A 20,643-nucleotide genomic window follows, 5' to 3' on the forward strand; every position below is an offset into this window, starting at 1 on the left:
TTTCTTTCTTTCTTTCTTTCTTTCTTTCTTTCTTTCTTTCTTTCTTTCTTTCTTTCTTTTCTTTCTTTCCTTCTTTCCTTCTTTCCTTCTTTCCTTCTTTCCTTCTTTCCTTCTTTCCTTCTTTCCTTCTTTCCTTCTTTCCTTCTTTCCTTCCTTCTTGTTTCATTTGGAGGACTAGAAAAACACACTGTAACAGAAACAGAGATTCACAGAATGCTCAGGACTGGAAGGTACCTCAGGAGGTGGGGACACTCAGAGCAGGTTGTCCAGGACCACATTCAGGCAGCTTTTGAAGATCTCCAAGGAGGGAGACTGCACAATGTAAGCTGTGCCAGTGCTCCATCACCTGTGTGGCACAGAAGTGCTTTCTGGTGTTCAGATGGAACTTCCTGTATTCCTCTTTGTGCCCTCTGTCTGGCACTGGCAACCATCACCAAAAAATAGCCTGGCTCCTTCCTCTTTGTGCCTTCCCTGCAGATCTTTGTACACGTGGAAAAGATTCTCCTGAGCCTCCTCTTCTTCAGGCTCAACGTGACCTGCTGGTGATACTTTGCCTTATGCAGCCCAGAATACTGTTAGCCTTCTTAACAGCAAATGCACATTTCTGACTTGTGTTCAGTTTGGTATTCATGGGAACTCCTAGGTTCTTTTAACCTATCTAAGCTAACTACCAGTCATGCAATATGTGAACAGAGCATCTTCAGACTTCAGAAAAAGTATGTTTCAGATTTCAAAGTGCAAGGATTTGGCACAGTTCTCATGTTATCCCAGTTGATTCTCCCCTCCCAAGGCTCAGGTAGCTTGTCACCTTCAGGCAGCATGAGATCCATTTCAAGACTGTGACACTGCAATGTCAGAAAAATCACAGAATCTACTTGAATCCCAAATTTTTAATTACATTTGGCATTCCCATGCATATTGCTGTCACTTTGCTACCACTGATGGCAATAGGCTAGGGAGTGCCCGGCATAATTAAAAACTTTCATTTCTAATATATTCCATGACTTTTATGTATCTTTGAACCTTAGGACTGCTGTACTGAGTAAAGTGGAATGGAAGCTAAAGGAGTCTGACACCTCAAGAACCAATTACAAATTAAGATCCAGCTCAGGTACTGCCAAGAAATGAGTGTGAAAACAAAGCATCAGAAATCAGCTTACTTGATACTCCCATCCCTTTATGGAGCCTGAATCTCTTCTAGGAGTGGCTTCTTAATTTATCACATCTACTTTTGAAATGAAGAATTGGAGGCGAGGTAACAGCATTGGTGCTGCTGTCCACATTTCCCAGAATTTCATACAGAAAGTGAAACATGCATTTTAGGCTCTCTTTTAGGCTGAGATGTTTCAAATTTCTGAGGAAGGCAGGAGCAGTGAATATGAGATGATGATCTTATTTGGATAAAATTTCCATTAATCTCTCCCGTCAAAGCAGCACCAGTACAAAACCAAGGCAAAAGGGGGCATGTGATCAAAAGTTGAGTAAGAAAGGAAGATGGTAGCACTGTCACTTGCTATTAGGGCACTCATTAGGGACAGGGTAGGAGGGAGTGTTCCTGAATCCTACTTCCAGAGGTTGTGCAGCTGACAGATGAAAAACTGACATGATCCAGCATGCATAGGCTCAAAAATTCCATCTTTCCTTTTGAGTGACTTAATTCTGGAGAGAGCATATCATCAGTGAAGGCTCCTAAGGTTCTCCTAGATTAGCTTCAGTAAAACCTCTTCCAAACATATTCTGAAGCTTTCAATACCTCCACAACCTTAAAAATAGTATCTTGTCAACCCTCTAGAAAAACAGAATCGCTCTCTGAGCAAAGCTTCAAATCTTGAGAAAGCATATTGCAATTTGGTGCCAGACACTGATACTTTTGGAAGTAGAATTTCTTCCTGCAACACAGGACACCTAAAGGAGAATTCTGGTTGCCAAAAGTGAGCAGTAGCACTAGCACTACATCTGATCCTTTACTGAAGTAATTTATCAGAGAGATGGTGAAATGTTGCAAGGTCAAATGGCCCTATGATATCACTCACAAATTCTTCTTAAAACGAATCAGGGAAAATGACAAATTGGAATGACAGTGCAACACGTGGCTGCTGTCCTGTAATGTGACCTTCATGCAGCAAAATTTGAGACTGGCTTTCATTTCAATATCCAGTCCAGGCCAAAGGGAGAGCTGTACAATTTTCTGCACCATTTCTATGATGATGATTCAAAGAACATCTGATATCATATGATCATCCTGTGAGGGAATCTTGCTGCTTAGTGTGAAAAATGGCATTAATTCAGTAGCCAGGAACTGATATCTTGATGAAGAAGAAACACTGACAATACATGGTACTGCATCAGCAAGGTCTTTCAGACATCTTCTATTCATTTTCAGGACAGAAGCATGTTGCAAAGTAATTTAATTTGTTTGTTGGTTAGACTGAGAGCCACATTTGCCTTCCTCAAAGACCTCTCCATGTGTTTGCAGGCCACATTTTCTAAAGAACTTCTAGTGCAATTTTGTGAGCTTATTCAGCAGGTTCACAAGATGAGGCTGCCCAGAGAGGCTGTGGATGCCCCAACCCTGGAGGTGTGCAAGGTCAGGTTGGATGTGGTCCTGTTCAGCCTGGACTAGTATTAAATGTGAAGATTGGTGGCCATGCCTGTGGTGGGGGGCTGGAGCCTGATGTGGTCCCTTCCAACCCAAGCCATTCTATGATTCTATGATTCTACGAGCTTGCTTTTTATATTTCAAAACTAAAAAAAGTTCCTCAATTGCACAAGGCCTGTAACATATTCATCTTTGAAAAGAAAGAATGTAAAATATACACTGGTCTCTTTTACCATAGTGGTGCATGGACAACACACCTCACGCACTGCAGAGCTTTTTGACATTCATATTGAAATTTTATTTTCAAAGACTTTTATCCAAAGGCAAAAAAAAAAAAAAATTGAAGGCTTACTTAGGCTTTGCATAGGAAACACAGGCAGATTCGAGGATGGGAGAGCTATCCTTGTTGATAACTCTCTGTACAACAAGAAACAAAAAGGAAACAAACTTTATTAGTCAGATCATTAAACAAAGCAAAGCGAGTGCCTGGGCAGTGGCGGGTCCACAGGCACTGCATCACCACAGCAGCCCTGGCTCCTTCCTCTCTTTCTCAGCTTTGCGGGTCCCTCTTTCATCATCTAACACATGAACTTTTTCATCACATACAGCAACACCTACCATATCTTTTACAGTGTTGTCTTTCTCATCTCTAAAATCACTCCACACAACCGAATCACAGAGTAGATTTACCTGTGAGATGTGCAAAGCACTCTGTGGAGCCAGTGACGTACACTAGACAGGATATGGCCCTGATCCTGTTGTCTGTTAAGCCTTACACACCACAGCTGCATCAAGACTGAAACACATCAAATCTTTCTTCTTCAAATTCTTGCAATGCACATGAAGCATCCTCAGCAGTGGGTTGGTCGTAGAGCTGGGTAGTTACCTTTTCCCATCTTTTTCATACAGGGAAATCATTTACATCAGAGGCTTCAAGTCTGATTCAGTTGCCTGAATGTAGGACCTAACTGCCATTCAATGTATGTTTTGGTGTGACACCTCTCTTCCCATTGTCATTCCAGAAGAGCACGATGGCTGGCTGAGGTGCAAGATCTCCACAGATGGCCCAGAAATGAAACAGTATCTTGAATGGCCATAAATATCCATGTTTAAGCAGCTGAATGCAGCCTTTCACTTAAGAGCGCTCATTTTGAGACTGACTTCTAAATTTAGATGTCCACATGCGTATGTACCTGCCAAAGGTTGAATCATCGCCAGCAGAGAGTTGCCTATAGTCAGTGCAACTCATAGTTCAGTTCACTTAACCTGTCTTTGGGGACAACTTAATAGCTTAAAAATGAGTATCTAGTGCCATAAGAAATACCCTAAGCTGCCCAAGATATCTGCGTGGGACTGCCAATATGCCACAGGATTTAAAAGGGATATATACTCATCTTGGGAGGGAGGAGCTGGAAGCCATACAAGGTCTGACCACATTTCAGTTAAAAGATGACTGATGCGAAAATGTCCTTCGGTGTGCAAATGTCACAGTTTGTAAAACAAATACATTCCCAGTTAATCCCTTTTTTGTTTGTTTGTTTCTCTATATTCTCTTCATAACTCTTCCTTTACTTGTGCAATGTAACTGCCAGACATTAAACAAAGTTTCATTCCTTTGTGAAAAAGGAAAAAGCTGTAATTCTTTCCTTATCCCTTTTTCTCTCCTCCTACCCTCAGTTCTGCCTTATTTAACAGAGCAGAGGGATGATTTCTGCAAAATATCCTCAGTTCCTGCGGCACTGAAAGCACAAACTTACAGAACTCTCTCCACCTGCTAGTCCACTCTGTCTTGCGCTTTGCTGTGTCCTCGTGCTAAGTTGGCCTGATCGCTCCATTCTAATGTGACAGTGACCGAATACTGAAGTCACCCATGACTTCTTTGCTCACGTCCCACATGGAAATACTGAAAAAAAAATCAGCTCTAAGACCGCCACATGGGGAGGATTTTTTTTTTGTTACAACTTAAACTTCTCATAGACCTGTGAGTAAGCTGAGGCAAAGCTAAAATAGTGTAAAAAGTACAAGGAATGTATTCTTTTTTAAAACATTCAGGTGCATACTGACATGTTTTGTACAAGTCTCTGTATTAAAGCACTCTGACAAGAAGTGTGCAGTGGGAAGACCTGCTTCTAAATCACAGTTAGGGAATGTGATCACGCAGGTAGTACTAGCTATAAGTAACAGCACACCTGTTCTACTGACAAACTCTTTTATTTTCCTATTTAAGGGTCAGGACCTTACAACATTAATGAGATAAGGAGGTATCGTTACCTCCTCTTCGCAAACAGTGAGGTTATTGCCAAATGGGATTAAAAGCAAAACTGTTCTTTCTTTATGGAGCAGTATGTGCTTAGCATTCCTGAAAGGCAATTGCCACTGACAAGATCCATGGAATCATAGAATCACAGAACCATACAATGGCTTGGGTTGGAAGGGAACTCAAGGATCATCAAGCTCCAACCCTGCTGTTGCATGAAGGGCCACAACACTCCATATCTAATACCAGGCTACACAGGACCCCGTCCAACCTGACCTTGGCCACCTCCAGGAATGAGGCATCCACAGCCTCCCTGGGCAGCCTGTTCCAGCACATCACCACTCTTTTGGTAAAGAACTTCCCCTTGATATCCAACCTAAATCTTCCCTCCTTCAACTTAAAACCATTTCCCTTTGGAAAGTGTTGACTCTCCTCCTGTTTATAGGCTCCCTTTAGGTACTGGAAGGCTGCAATGAGGTCACCCCATAGCCTTCTTTAGGATGAATAAGCCCAGCTCCCTCTGCCTGTCTTCATAGGGGATAGGCTCCAGCCCTTTGATCATCTTTGTGGCCCTCCTCTAGACCCTCTCCAACAGCTCCATGTCTTTCTTGTACTGGGGACCCCAATGCTTGCCCCTTGTGCAGGGTAACTGTCCAAATTTTTAGGAAACAAAACATAACCCACAAAGTCTGTGCCTAAGCTCTTGGTGGTCTAGCAACTCCGGATATCCTAAATTTTTGCCTGAAAGTTATGAGCAAAACCATTTACTTCACTTCTACACAGTGCTGCTGTTCCTTGGACTGTTTAAGAATCTGATGGAGCTTGCTGTTATGTTCTAATCCTCAAGTGTATTAATGAGTCAAACTGCTTAGCATATTGTACTGGGTGTCAATGCTGCAGTGTTGGCTGTGGGGGCTGCGGGGCGGCCTCTGTGAGCAGAGCCCCACAGTGTCCCATGTCAGAGCAGAGCAGAGCAGCTCCAGCTGCTCCAACAAAGCCCCAGTGCTGCCACAGCTGAGCTGTGAGCAGTGCTGGGTGCACTCTGAGAGAGTGATGTTCAGAGAGGGACAACTTCTAACTCTACTCGGCCACTGCTTATTATGCCATTTTAAAAAGCTTACTGTCTTTGAGAATCCATTTAAGTTAAAATTTAGGGAAATTAGTCAGTAACTTCAAAATATATTTGCAGTGGGGCAAATGATTACTGGCAGAATAACCACAAAAAAGGAAGGCAGACCAGCAGTCTGTTATGTGCCTTTTAATTTGTAATGCAGAGCAAAAACTCTAAGAAGATTTCAGAGACTACAGGTGCCATCACGCAGCATTTCATCATGATCTAACCAGCATGAAACTGAAGTTTGTATACTTGTACCTGTGACTCCTGCCATCTGCCCCTGAGATCAGGCTGGAGCGTTATGTGCTGGCACTGCAGATCACATTATGAAGCATTACAGGCAGTGACCTTCAGTCTTCAGGGGCCACACTTTGTTTATTAAAGATGAAAGAGGAAGCAGTCTTCTCCATTTGATTCCTGGCATAAGATTTGCACTTTATGCAAGGGATTAATATTATTTTTTAAATAATTTTCTCTAGCTGTTTTGTATACATTATGTTGGCTTAGCAGAATCATTTTCTTTAAAAAGGCCTGAATCATGCATACAAACTATGTTGAAAAAGCAAATTTAAAAGTTACTTTAAACTGAATGTAACAGTCTTTTATGCAAGGGTAAGTAAATAATAACTTTACCACTGAGGCTTCCTTGGAAATCTATTAAAATGTGTAACTGTCATTCTATTGCTTCCTCCTCCACATCTGAGCCAAGAAGCGATCAGTGCCCTTAGCCAACTCATCATGCCTTCTCTAAGGGAGGATGTTTCTTGCTTCTGAAATGGGAAAGCAAGATTACAAATATCAACACTTTATTTTTATTGACAATCCTCTTCTATTAAATGTTTTCATCAAATATTAGTGGAATAAAAGTTATTCTGCTGCTGAGGCCAGGAGGGAATTGGACACCTGGGATCCTTACCCTGCCAGAGCTCCCACAGGCTGGTCCTTAAATTCCTTTGGAAATATCCATACGTCGAACTCCCTGCTGTGAAGAGACAGCCAAGTTAGCTCACATGCGGAAGACATGATTAAACATTAGTTTTTACAGCACTGTGCATGGGATATTTAATGCTCATTAATAACAGCTCTGGAAGAGAACCAGGGTAGCTACACACTTCTGCCATCCAGGCTAGCACAGATGGCTCTGTGAGCCACGCTTTGGGCTGTGCAAGTGCATCCTGAGAATCCCTGACAGAGAAAGGGAGAAACACTGTCTATTTGGAATCAGGATAGGAGTTAGAAATCCACCTACTCTTTCTTCAGAAGTGGGTACCATGTATGTGTACCGCTGTGAGACTTTTCCACAGCTCTTGTCAAAAGGGAAATCAAAGTGTTTTTAATGGCCACTTGGCAGATGACACAAGTGAGAAATAGGAACTGGTCTTAGTGGTCTTGCTTAGCCACAGTATACATACAGAGGGTTTTAGACTCAGCAGGATCAGACTCGCTGCCTTCCAGTCCTATGGGACTTTGCCATCTCAAAGATATTCAGCAGTTAGAAGTATTTTCTCATTTGCACTTTTACTGATTGTTCAGATTTCCTCCTCTAATCAGAACTGCAAATTTCCACTTCTTTGAGGACTGGTAAAACTTAGAAAAATTAGGAGGAACCATTGATAATGCATCAGAATTAACCTAATGGCCATTAAGTCATTCATATTCATCCTATGTAGAATTTAGAAGTGGGAGTTGAGGCCAAATGGCCTATTCCACCCCACATCAAACACTCATTGTGGTGTGACGTAGCCTATTCCTTCTATTTCATTGGTGAAAAGAAAAGCAAGTCTTGTGGGATCATAAAAGCAGGTCTGGGTTTGTAAACAATCTTGGAGATGGAAAATGAAATGTATGTATTAGTTAATACCATCCAAAGGTGCTCTGTCTTCACCTGCTTACTCCATTGACAGAATAGCTGACCATTTCAAGCAAGGCAGTCAGATACTACTTTTGATGACATGATCTACATTTTCTTCCTGTCTCTTGTTTTCATATGAGCCGAAGAGGAGGCTCCTTGAGGCACAGTGCCTCGGAGGGCTGCTTTTGTGGTGCTCCAGCCCACGCTGCTCGTCTTGCTCAGGGCTGTGCCTAAAGACACAGCCTAGTTCAGGGCGGTAGGAATAAACAAGTCAGTGCTGTAATCAGGCATAAGAACATCAAACTACCTGAAAGAACCATGTGGGCTTCACTGCCTGAGCTGAAGGAAATACAGAGCATGCATAAAAGTGAATTTGGTTTGCAAAAATTCTTTTAATGACAGAATATATTGAAGACCACATGGTGTTGGTCATTGCATGGGGATACTATTTCCATTACAATTTTCATCTTTATGATGTCCTTATAAACCCTCTTATATGGACTTTGCTTGCACTGTTTCCAGTCATTTCTGTCCTTAAGGAGAGTTCTTCAAAGAGCTTTCCATATGATATGACTGTAAATAAGGTCTGGGAACAAGCAATTCCCAACAGGCTTAAAACTGTTTTGCTCCGTCTGTCCTCCACCCCAAATCCCTTCAGAATGAGTCTATCAGAAATTGAATTCATAATGTCTTGTGGCATGAATTCTGATGTGATTTTAAAAACTGACACCAGTTCATTTTGGCCAATGAAATAAGAATTCAAAAAGCTGTGGATTTATTTGTTTCTTCCAAGATATGCATAAGCTTGTCTTACTCTGTAACCATATATGCCCATGCTTACAGATGTTGCCAGCAATGGCTGTAGTTACATTTGGATCAATTGCATGAGTTGTCAGCTGATCGTGTCCCGTAGGACTGCATCCAACAAATATTGCTGAGGGAAAAAATGTGGGAAATAGCTCTGTGCAGAAAAACACTGCAGCTCTACAACACTGCAGTGAATGCAACAGTTTTCTTTATAGAATTCAATCTGCCCATTCTGTACATTTTTAAATGTTTGCCTCATCTGTTACTTTTTGGGGGTTTTGTTTTGTTTTGTTTTTTTAAGGAAAATAGTAAAAGGGGGGCTTATCAAGGACATTTTGCATTTCTATGTCCTGTCACTGCCACGTGTTCTAACATGACTGGCATCACAGTGAAACAGAGATGCAGGATGCAACATGCCACAAAATCTCTTCTCCAACCTTTACAGAATCCGAGACAGATGCATTTCCAACATACATGCAGGCTGCATGGCATGCCAATGAACACAGCTACAGTTTGAGGTTTCACCACTGAAGTATTTATTTCTGCTTCCATTTTGAAATGTATTTATCTCCCAGCCACTTACCACGTAAGCACATAGCATATGCTACTCTCTGCTATGCCTACGGTCAGTCTTTGCCTAAGGTCAGCCTCCAGTACCATTTAAGTGTTTAGGATGTATATGCACACAATTTTTTTAAAGCCTATACATTCCTTTAAGTACAGATACATTGAAGAACAACAGAACTACAGGTGAAATTAAAAGGTAAAGAGGCTACAATAAACATGAATGGTATATTACAGACTGGGTCCTTTGAAAGTTCAAATGGGAGAGTGGAAAAGTGCTCTCTATGAATTTGAGATAACTAATTCAACATTTGCCTACCTGTTTTAGCTTCTGCTCTGTATAAATGACTATATATTATTCATAATATTTCTTTCATTACAATTTGATCTTCCCACTTGACTGTTAATAAGTCTTGGCTTTAATTAGGCCACCTGCATCTTGTAATGTAATGGAGGCACAACTTTGAAACTATGAATGCAAAATAGTAAGTGCAACCTCACATGAAGAAACTTATCATGAAAAAATAATTTGACATTATTGTTCATAGCTTTACATTTCTGTAATGTGATAACTGAGAATAATTTCCTCTTGCTGTAATTCTTATAGGGCACAATGTTCATTTAGAACAGAATTTAATAGAACAGAAAGTGCTTGTGCAATGGGAAAAGATTAGAAGGAAGAGGTATGCAGCATGCATTTCAATGCAACCTTTCCAACACATCTATTTTAGTTGATGCAGGCCACCTGTTAACTAAATGTCTTGTGTGACCAGGCACAAGCACTGTGTGCCAGCTATGCTGTGCCACCTTGGATACTAAGGAAGAGTGACACTTGTCATTCACATTATTAGCCTGACAGAATACAGCCATCCTGTTTTCTTATAGTTGGCATCTATTGCTATGAAAGTGTATGCTGTTGAATTGCCACTTGTTATTGAGAGGCACTATAGTTACTACATTTCGTGTTAAAACACTGAAGGGGTATCCGAAAGCTGTGTGAGTAAAGCCTAAGCAACACATTGGGATTCATAATGATTCACCACATCAAGGATGATTCAAAAATCAGAAATTTGTTTGCAAAGACACAACAAGCACTGAAGACTGGTGAGCTCAGTCCACGTTCTGAACTAATCTTGTTCCAGTTGAATAAGCAAGAATCCAGACATGAATAACAAGGACTTGTGAATAATAACAATTCATGAACAGCATTCATTAACCGTTCATCCACAAGTAGCTAAAATGTAGAGACCTCTTAGTTGCATTTTAGTTTTCTGAAAATACAGAGTTTGGCAAAAGAAAAAAGAAAAAAGAAAAAGAAAAAGAAAATACCTTAAATGATGCACCCAAATGTACATTTTGAATAGGCTTTTTCTAAAGGACAAAATCTTCTGAATGCCACGGTTTACTCATAAAAGTTATCTCTAAAAAGTAATGTGAGCATGATAAGCAATACGTTCATTTGCCATGTTTATTTAATAACAGTTCTGTAATATGAGAATTAAATTTGGGAGCTTGTGAACCTGAAACAAGAAACAATAATGAGGTAAGGCCAGGTTTTGGGGTACCGCACTAACCACACTGAACAAGCAGATATGTCTTATCTGAGGTAAGCGTTTTTCAGAAGCCAGTTCCATCACTGACAGATTTTATTCAGTTTTCAAGGCTAAGTTTCTTACTTCCGTAACACATCATTATATGAAAGTGTGGCAATTAAGTCTGAGATTTTCCTTCTGCCTTTTTTTAATTACATGAAACAAAACTATCAATATGCTATCACTCAGAAATTAGAACTGTTAATGTTTTTAAGTTTGCTTGTGAAACTACTGTGTGATTACTTCACACTCTAGCAGGCGAATGTAAATATAGTCTACTGTGAATCTGCAGCAATTCAGAAACTTTGATGGAACATTGTGCAGCTATTGCAAGGCCTGAAAATATGTGAAACCGTTTTCTTTACCTCTGTGCCTGAAAATTGTTTCTACAGTTAAGAATCTGGCTGAGCATTGCATGATTTTCCTCCCACTCATGCCTTCCCCCAGCCCAAAACTATTGCATTTCCTTACTGTTCCTCCTTTCAATCTGTTACAAGTTCAGTAAAAGTCTGTGAGACACTGCTTTAAGCCCTTCAAATACACTTCAAGATGTGCCAAAGTTTGCCCAGACTTGGCAATTCAGAGCATCCCTACTGCCTCATGAATTGAAAAACCTGGTTGAAAAATACCCCAGAAACCTATTATCTGTGGATCACTGACACGATAAACCAGAATAGCTTTCAAGGAATCATTTGGGTCAACGGTGTTGCCTTGTACACATCTTTCATCCACCACTCATTTACACAGTTCAGAACCATTCCAGACTACCCAGGTTTTGCTGAGGGAGAATCAAGGCAAAAAATCCGTACAACCTCATAAGCTCAGCCTCCTAAAAACTCTTATTGAGGCTTCTGGTTAAAATTATTGATCTGTGGATAACTAGTTTTCAGCATTGATTCAGTGTTGTAAAACATGCGCTTGCCATGGCTTTGGCCCTTATTTCCACTCTGGCATCACTTGGAAACCAAAGAACTGTGTCAGCTTCCAGGAGGTTAATCAGAAGATGTAGCTAAAAGATGCGCATGGTTTTTGTGTCCACTATTTCTCACCCACAAGAGCAATAAAGATAACTAAAGATATAAATAACAGCAGGGCATGGGAACAATAACAGGCCATCACTGACCTATCTCTAACTTCTTCTGTAGTCCTTCAGCTTTTAAGTGTTTGTAATCGAGGTCTGTCCTGATCTATTGCAGGCATGTAACCTGGGATCCAGCTTCACAGAAAACAGCCACATTGTGAGAAAGGGTCGTGACCAACCTCCTCTGGGTCCTCATCTGTAGTGGGACCTGCACAGAGCTCAAGCCCCCACCTGCTGGAGGCACCTTGCTGCTCTGATTGCACCTGGCCTTTGATGCTGATGGCCTTGATTGTGGCCCTGACTTGCCTTCTGGGCTTCCCAGCACAGCCTCATACCTGCCTCATGGCCCCACAGGGCACTGGGCTTTCCTGACCATGTTCCCAGCCCCTCCCATCCATCAGCCCCCTCCTGACCAAGCCTGGCTTAACCCAGGTCAATATCTGTAAGGTCCCTGGGGGGCAGGGGAAGGGCTAGGTGGGTGTGTATGTGCACAATCATACAGAAGGCATTGTCAGGAGGAACATGACTTCTTCCACAGTCATTCTCACTGTGATGCTGGGCAAAAGCAGAATTTTCCTCATGTTACATGCCAATCTGTTGTGTAAAGGTTATCACAATAGACAGGAACAGCACTACTGGCCTTGGAAAGAGACTGGAAGAAGAATTAAAAATAAATCTATCCATAATAGAGCACAGGAGAGAGAGAGGGTGATTAATTGATCTGCTAAATACCCAAATTGTCTGCATATCATCGAGAGAAGTGTGAAACCAAACCAAATAAGAAGAGCTGGGAATCTTGCTACATGATTAAGGAAGTGACTAAACAACCACAGCATACATTCCGTGGAAAAGCACACAGATGACTCACTTGTCAATATTAAAGGATACAGCTTTTTCACAGAGTAAGCAAACAAAGATATGTTGCCTTGTACACTCAGCTACTATCTTCTAGCCTGGAGACCAAGAATATGGAGAAAACTGAATCATGTGAAACACGGTTTAATAAAGGTTAGGAGTACAGTGATGAGGAACAGCTGATTACAGACAAGAGAGAATAAGTTGTGGGGGGTTTTGTCTACAGAGAGTAAAAGTAAGCGTAATACCTTAAGGGAAGTCTCAACTGGCTGAATGTCTATGAAAAACAGCCCAGCGGGACAGACAGGTCTTGCTGGTTGTCCTACCACATGATGCAAAACTGGTTGGACAACAGGAGTCTAGCAGCTGCTAGTAGATAGCTGTCAAAATCAGAAGGATATATTGAAGTTCTGCAGTAGCGCATCTTGGATTTAGTAGCAAAAACTATTTTCATTAAGAGCCTGAAGATTAATTCAAAAGGCTTCTTATGCTTTTTAAAAGCACTGAATTATAATTGCTATTATGTTTGTATAAGACACATAAAAAAGGGTCTGCAAACTAAATGGGTTGGCATCATTAGAGATTAAATATTAACAAACAAAAAATAAACAACAGAAGAACAGGAAAAAATTCTCAAAAAAATTCTCAAAAAAAGCAATTTCCTATTCTTAGCAATATCTGACTGCACAGATGCAGATGTTCAACTGATTTAGGTAGCTCTTCTTCAAAAATGTGTCTTTGGGATTACAGTGGATCACAAGCTGAACATAAGCGAACAATGTCTTCTTCCCAAGAAAAAGACAGCTAGATATGCTTGGGTTTATAATTAGGAATATGTGAAGATATGAAATAGTTCCCTTGCTCTGTCTAGCAGGGATTTGATTTGAGCTGAGAAATTAAATCCATTTCTAGGCATGGACTTTCAAGGAAGTTATGGCAATCTAAGCATTAAACAAAAAGCACTGAGAAAAAAAAATAATGAAGAATGTGATTATGTAAAAGAGTAATGACTAATTTGGAAATATGGGAACAGTTTTCATGTACACTGAAGGATGGGATGGAATGCAGAAAGGAATGAAATACCCTGTCCATGATGCACAGGACAAGAAATAAATAGCTTAAGCAGCCACAGTGAATATTCATGGTAGATGCTCAGAAACTCTTCTTAACAGTGGAAGAACAATGCCCTCAAACAGATTACACAGGGAGGCTCTGAAATCTGCCAGGAAAGGTACAATATGTGCTAAAGATCTCATTGTGGTAGAGAGAGGTCACTGTAACATTTTTCTTATGATTAGAAATAAAGCAACTAAACGCAGCGAGGAAAAATTATATTTTCTAATTATTACTAATTTGCATTGTTGCAGAGCTCTATTTGGATTACAAAAGCAGTAATTCATCATGATGGTTTTTATTCCCTTTTCATCCATTTATGATCTGAATCTTTTTCCGAAGTCTCTTTCTTCCCTTGATGAAGCAGTATTTTTAAAAACCATTACTTAGACTAAAGATCTTGTGAGAGATAACATATCTGGTAGCTAAGCTGTATCTTCACGTGCAGGAGGAAGATTTCCTAAAAGCAATGAATAAGCATGCATCAGATTCAACATTTAATCTCCCAGAAAGAGTGCAGGTATATTCTGTATCACCATAGTCTTAAAGCTGTATGTCAACATTATCAGGTTACCTATTGTGTATATTCTCAGTTTGGTTTCCTCAGCAACTATATTTTGGGTAGCTTTGCTATGGCAACCAAAGATGATTGCTTAATTTACTGTTTCAATTAATAATCCATGGCCTGAACCATAAAAGCAATAGTTAGATAACATAACTATGGAAAAACTAAATAAACATAAGCTCCACAAAGTTGAAGGCTTCCATAAGAGTTATTTCTCCGCTACAGGAATAATGCATAAGGACATCACTAATTAGGCTGTATTTCACTGCTAAAAATAGATACACTGGGTCAGTTCTAGCCTTATATAGAGGAGGACACAATAGCAGGTCTTGCAACACATGTGACAATCAATCATCTATTATATGAGAATCACATTATGTCAGAATCAGTTCCTTGTTCATGAAGGCGGGAAAATGAAATTCCCCGTATGCCCTCCTGTCATCCTTTGATGTGTATTGTGCTGTGTCATAACTGTGTTCTTGGTGAACAGATAGCAAATGCATTCGATTCATAATGAATGTGTGTGAATATCTCTCAGCTAAGTTCTGAAGATGGTACCTCATGGTAGGCCATGAAAATCCAAAGTAAAACTATGGGAGTGTAAGCAAATATGTATATACTTTTAAAAAAACCTTGGCCCCATTGTCTTGTACTTTGATCCATCCACAGAAGTATCTTTCCTACCAAAAATCTAAGATTTTGAGCTGTACATGTGGTACAGTAGTATCAGAGAATATGGTTGCATAAGTAGCTGTATTATTCTTCATGTCTTCCAGTATTTTCCTGTTCAACTCTCACAGTGCAATTAGGCAGTGATACACAATCAACAAAACCCTCTCCACGAAAGCCGGAGTTCCATAGTTTAAGGATTTTTGAACCTCAGATCCCAATGGAGAAACTACAGTTACTCCATTTATTTGGAAAACTGAATGATCCTAATACAGTCACTGAATGATCTAATCTTTTCTTTTTGACAGCAACCTAGCAGCTGATGTGCTTTTGTGCAGTTAGCCCACCTCTTTTTAAAGATGGCCATGCCAAGATCATCATTTTCAGAGAACACAAGGATTTCTGAAGAGAACATTACCTCATGTCTAATCCAAATAAAGGGGAAAATACAAATGAAAATCTTCATGGGCAAGTGTAGCAGTATCTATTGAATTTAGAAAATACAAAACCTTTGTATACATTCCATTAATAAATTCAGAAGCTTTCACTGGTTCATCCAACCATCACACTCAATGTCAAGTTGATCTTTTTATTTATGTTCAGACTTTTCTAAGTGCTCTAAAATCCTCATGTTGATTTAGATTGCCTTGAAATTCTCCAGATGTTAAGACATTCAGGCAAGATTTTTCCTTTCCCAATCCTGGACTGTTTGAGCAAGGTACAAGGGAGATAAATGCCACACTAACAAGCCAATTCTATGCTTACTTATCTATTCTTTCATAACACAAGAAACCACTAAACTATTAAATCACAAAATAGTACATCATTGAGTACCTACTACATTCTATCAATCTGGATCCTGAGAATCCTATTTTCTAGGAGCATGTTATTTTGCATCTGTACAAATTTTTCTCCCAGTGGTAGTTTCTGATTTGCATTGGCATCAACGTTATGTAGTTTAGACATTGATAATTATAATATGATGTCATTTAGATGTCAAAGTTTGAGTTACTCACCCAATGACTAGTGGAGAAAAAGGCATCTATAAAAGGTCTGTGTCTCATTCCAAGAAAGTCTTCTAAGAGACATTAAGAAGAGACACTTCTAAAGATCCTTATTTCCTCATTCAAGTCAGGCTACAATATGGTGGAGCAGACAGAAGATGCTGAACAGAAGAAGGTGGAGGATATCGGAGGAGAGAACAGCCCTCATATAAGAAGTTATGCTTGGCTGAATAAAACTGAACTCCTGCTGTAGCAACAACAACAAAAGCATACACAAAAAAAAACAAATGAGCAGAATAGAAAACAGTGCTATGCAGTGAATTTCTGTGTCCAAAAGCCATTATTTACAGGACTGAAACTTCTCCTGGATAGCAATATTACCATTTTTTCCTGCATATACTATCACAAAGTAGATACTGTTTTATATCTCGTTTGACTTCATTTTCATTCTATTGTCCTTGAGATTTTACCAAGAAAAGTTTCCTTCTTTTTTAAGAAAAAAACACTTTCAGCTTTACTTTGTAAATATAATTAATCTTTCTAAGTTAAAAAGTCTTTACCAAATTGTAAGTGGTTATTTTCACTGAAATCTCTATATTAAATTACAATTAAACCAATAATGACAAAAATAAAATGAAACTCATCCAACAGATATCTTAGCAGAATCACCAAAGAGAAAGAAGAGGAGCGGGAAGCAGTTTAGCAACAAATGTAGCTGAAGAAGACATCCTACACGTTCTGAAAGCAATTTAATTTATTTTTACATGTTCTAGAAGTAAAAAAGTATTACAAAAAATACATGTCCTTATTTTATATTTCAAATTAAACGGCATAACCTCAGCTTCTAGAAACTCTTCCAAGAGGAATGTATCACTTTAAATATAGTTTGTGACTGAGCTCCCTGTATAATGACTATATTTGTGCTGGTTTTCACACTCTAATAATTATCAAGCAACTTGCCAATGTTAAGCTTAATTCTTGCCAAAAATCCTGTTCTTGTAGTAATCCATCAACACTTACTCGACAGTAGCTTAACTTCCACAGAAACATTCAAAATATGCCACAAAGTGTAGAATTACTTGTGAGGAAAATGGTGCAGACACTGTTTTCATAAATAACTGCACCATTCTTTTATTTATGATCATAAAATAGATTATAATAGTGAAAATAGTGCTTTAAGACTTCCATTTAGCAAAAAAGATACGAAGTGTAATAGGTAGCATTCAGGTAATTAATCTGTTGAAGTTAATTTCATCACAGTAAGAAGGGAAAAAGAGCAAATGTTTTCCAGGCAACCAGTTGCCAGCTGAACAATGACCTCTTTTGGGCTACAGAGATCTGGACCTACTAAAGGTAAAAGATCAGGCTGAAGGAGATAATGCTAAAGAAGAAGCCGCAAAAAAAAAAAAAAAAAAAAAAAAAAAAAAAAAAAAAAAGAGGTCACCAGCTTTCAAAGTAATTACTGGACCAAAAAAAATGCACTGAGCTGAAAGTTGAGGAGGGTAGTTTTAAATAGAGATCCTAATTATGGCCGTGAAAGAAAATGCCAGGGCATGCTGTCTCATGAGGAATATGAAAAAGAATAAGACTCTGAGAATAGGTTCTGGACATCGGGAATTGTCTCTTATCTTCATGATGACACATAAATATGCAAAACTCACAATTAAAATTTTGGTACATTTAGAAGTCAGATGTTAGGAAAAAAATATGTAAAGAAAAATATATAGGCTAGTAGATTTTGGGTGGCTGGCTGGTTAGGTAGGTTTTTGTTTAGTTGCTTTTTTGTGTGTTCTCATTTCCAGTTAATGAACCACCAGAAGGAAATTCAGAGAAGCTGACATAAGTTCCATAGGAGCATATATAAATTTGGTGATGATTTCTAAATTATGTAGAGAAGTGACAGGTTGCGAGCATTCAGAACTGTCTGAGCTTAACAAGGGAAACTTATGCTAAGCAGGAACAAGGAAATTTCTATTCAGTCTGTTTGACAACACACAACACAAGGAGTACAATGTAGAAGTTCTCAAACAAATCCTAAAAAAGTAGGGCAGCTGTGAATATTCCGAACCACACACGTATAAATTTAAGCATATTAAGGAAAACTGGAAAGGAAATACAGGAAGTCCCAGGAAAATCAGGAGCTCTCTCTGAAATGTGGTTGCTGAAATAAAGTCTATTTCTTGTACCCAGTCTTAACCTATTACAAACATAGTGGGAGGAAATCAAGCTGCTCCATTGAGAAAATTGCTACTGAAGAAGTGGGATCCACTCAGCAGTTACAGTGATTCCCGTTACAGGATGAGGTGGCTTCTGGCCATCATGCTCCTCAAACTTCAGCTGCCAAAATCTGTTTTTAGGAGCGCACTGTCACTCCTATAATCTACAGCTAGAAGTGTGTGTGTAAGGCCCTGAGTGATGTGTTGCTGACACATAGGCTTTTCCTTGAAGAACAAGAGCACCGAATTTTATGGGGGCTGCATAGACACAACTGTTTTCATGGACCATGAAGACTCTCTTCAGACTGTTCATACTTGGCCATACCACCACCAAACATCATTTACAGCAACTGAATTAAAAAGTGCCTGCACAGCTTTGCTTCCTGCAATATGTCTTCACTCACACTGACATGAAGACACCAGGACTTCCTGGGAAAGCTGGGGAAAACTTTACACCTCTCCTTCCCTCACTCTGGTACTTTCTGTCCCCATCCCCTAAACTCCCCACTCCCCCCTGGTTCTCCCCAGCATGGTACAGGATGGACACAGGACTACATGAGTCAGTCTATTCACCAGGCCTAGATTTGTGCTAATCTGTTCATGTAAAGACATACATTAGAAAGCTCTTGAGAACAATGAATGCAAACTTCTACAGAAGTGTAAAATGTTTTTATGAGATTATTAACATATTCTTTGAAAAGTAACATTAAAAAAATGTAATTTCTAGTGCTTTCTGTTATAATATTCTTTCTTAGAAAAAAAATATCTTTTTTAAAGTTAATTTAAAAATAAGAATAGTAGGAGAGAAAGCATGCTCACAGCATTCCCCCAGGGACTGACCTTCTAAGGGACATATCAAAAGAGCAATGCAGCCACGGCAGGCAGATGGGCACAACAGATCAGCTTCAGGAGATGTGTCTGCAGATGCTAAATCAAGAGACCTGCCTGCTAACAAGGAAATACAGAGAGAGTGCCAATGCAAATTGTTTAGTGTGTACATTTGTTTTACTGGAACCAAATTAGAACAGTGGTAAAAGCACCAACCATCACAGAGTTATTTAGTACTTGGTGATACCTTTGACATGCAATTTGTCTTTCCAGAGGACTGAAATACTGTCTGAATTTTAAAACCACATTACAGATTACCAAAGCTGGCATACCTTTGCATTTCCTCTCTGGTCTGAAGTAGAAGAGCCGACAGTAATGTTCCTTGGTGTCACAGTCAGGCTGCAGTCATCAAGCTGCCCACTTCCAGAGAGGCGAAAATTTACCATGTTGACATATTCCTACTGGCAGTGTCACTGTTTCATCTCACACAGAAGGAACATACTGTCGTGTTAGGTTTTAGCAGGGCTCCAGGAAAAAAAAATGCACTTAGCTGGCAACTTCTATGTAGAGATGCTGCTACATCTTAACCCACTTCCCTGAAGACCAACAGAAACATTTTCATTACTATTGACAGTGCAATCAGCATGATATGGATTTTCATTATAGTGTTTCCCTGTTAGTAGATTTTTAGGGAAGCTTTGAGATTAAAAACACTGTTTTACTGTTGTCTAATCTCTACCAAGAAATTAGGGACATCAATTTCAAGATCTAAGGACTAACATTTTCTCACAGACACTATCTCCTTTCCAGTCGCTGACTAAAATAAGTTCAGTGGTTGTTAACTCTGTGGAAGACATTAGCAATTCGGAATCTGAAGTCTAAGGCTCTGCTCTACCTGACTCCTCATCTACCTGAAAGAAGTGAAATAAATTCAACTTCTTTTGTCTACATTCTGGCATCTTGTAAATGCTGCACTGTTACCAGGCAATCATCATTCATTGTTACCACAAACATGTTCTTTCTCAGAAAACAAGTGCATGTTAGTACATCATGGGTTTTATAATAAACAATCTAAACAGTATCATAATAATTGGGGAATGAATATTGTCCTGCTACATATCCTGTTCTCACTTGGTTGTTTTTCATGACACTTTTCTCCAGCTCCTGAGCCAATTGCTTGTCCTGCTTTATCCTTGATGTGACCTCTAACAGCATTTGTTTTGTGTTGTGCTGGACTGCCTTTATTCTGCCTTTGGTTATTGGACAAGTCTGACTCACGGGAGCTGTAGCTGAAAGAACATATTGGCTATTAATAATAATGCAAGGATCACACTAAAAATGGTGTGCAAACATTACCAATCATTTATCTAAAGCAACTGGAAGGACTTAAAGATCAATATTTAGAATATTAGCAAAGCATAATTATCATTATGGTGGAGGAAGAACTGCTTTTGGTATTTAGGCACCTGCCCCAGAATATCTAACACCTGCCCCAGAGGCAGTCTGGAGACAAAATGAGGTGTGTAT

General features: G+C 39.5%; 1 long non-coding RNA gene across 3 annotated transcripts in view; it reads right to left on the minus strand.

Moving 5' to 3' along the window:
- Positions 1-115: 115 nt before the first annotated feature.
- Positions 116-20,643, minus strand: part of LOC107309244 — a 40,470-nt gene continuing 19,942 nt past the window's right edge. The window contains exons 5-9 of one of the 3 annotated variants that reach the window (XR_004306332.1): positions 19,449-19,712; positions 19,129-19,236; positions 16,085-16,319; positions 6,229-6,952; positions 116-845 (exon numbers count right to left, since the gene is read on the minus strand). This is a non-coding gene — a long non-coding RNA (uncharacterized LOC107309244). Of the gene's footprint in view, positions 846-5,388; positions 6,953-16,084; positions 16,320-19,128; positions 19,237-19,448; positions 19,713-20,643 lie in introns of those variants that run through there. The other 2 variants (XR_001553129.2, XR_004306331.1) reach the window with 2 other exon arrangements.

The sequence above is a fragment of the Coturnix japonica genome, chromosome 1, assembly GCF_001577835.2.
Source record: "Coturnix japonica isolate 7356 chromosome 1, Coturnix japonica 2.1, whole genome shotgun sequence".
Taxonomy (NCBI): domain Eukaryota; kingdom Metazoa; phylum Chordata; class Aves; order Galliformes; family Phasianidae; genus Coturnix; species Coturnix japonica.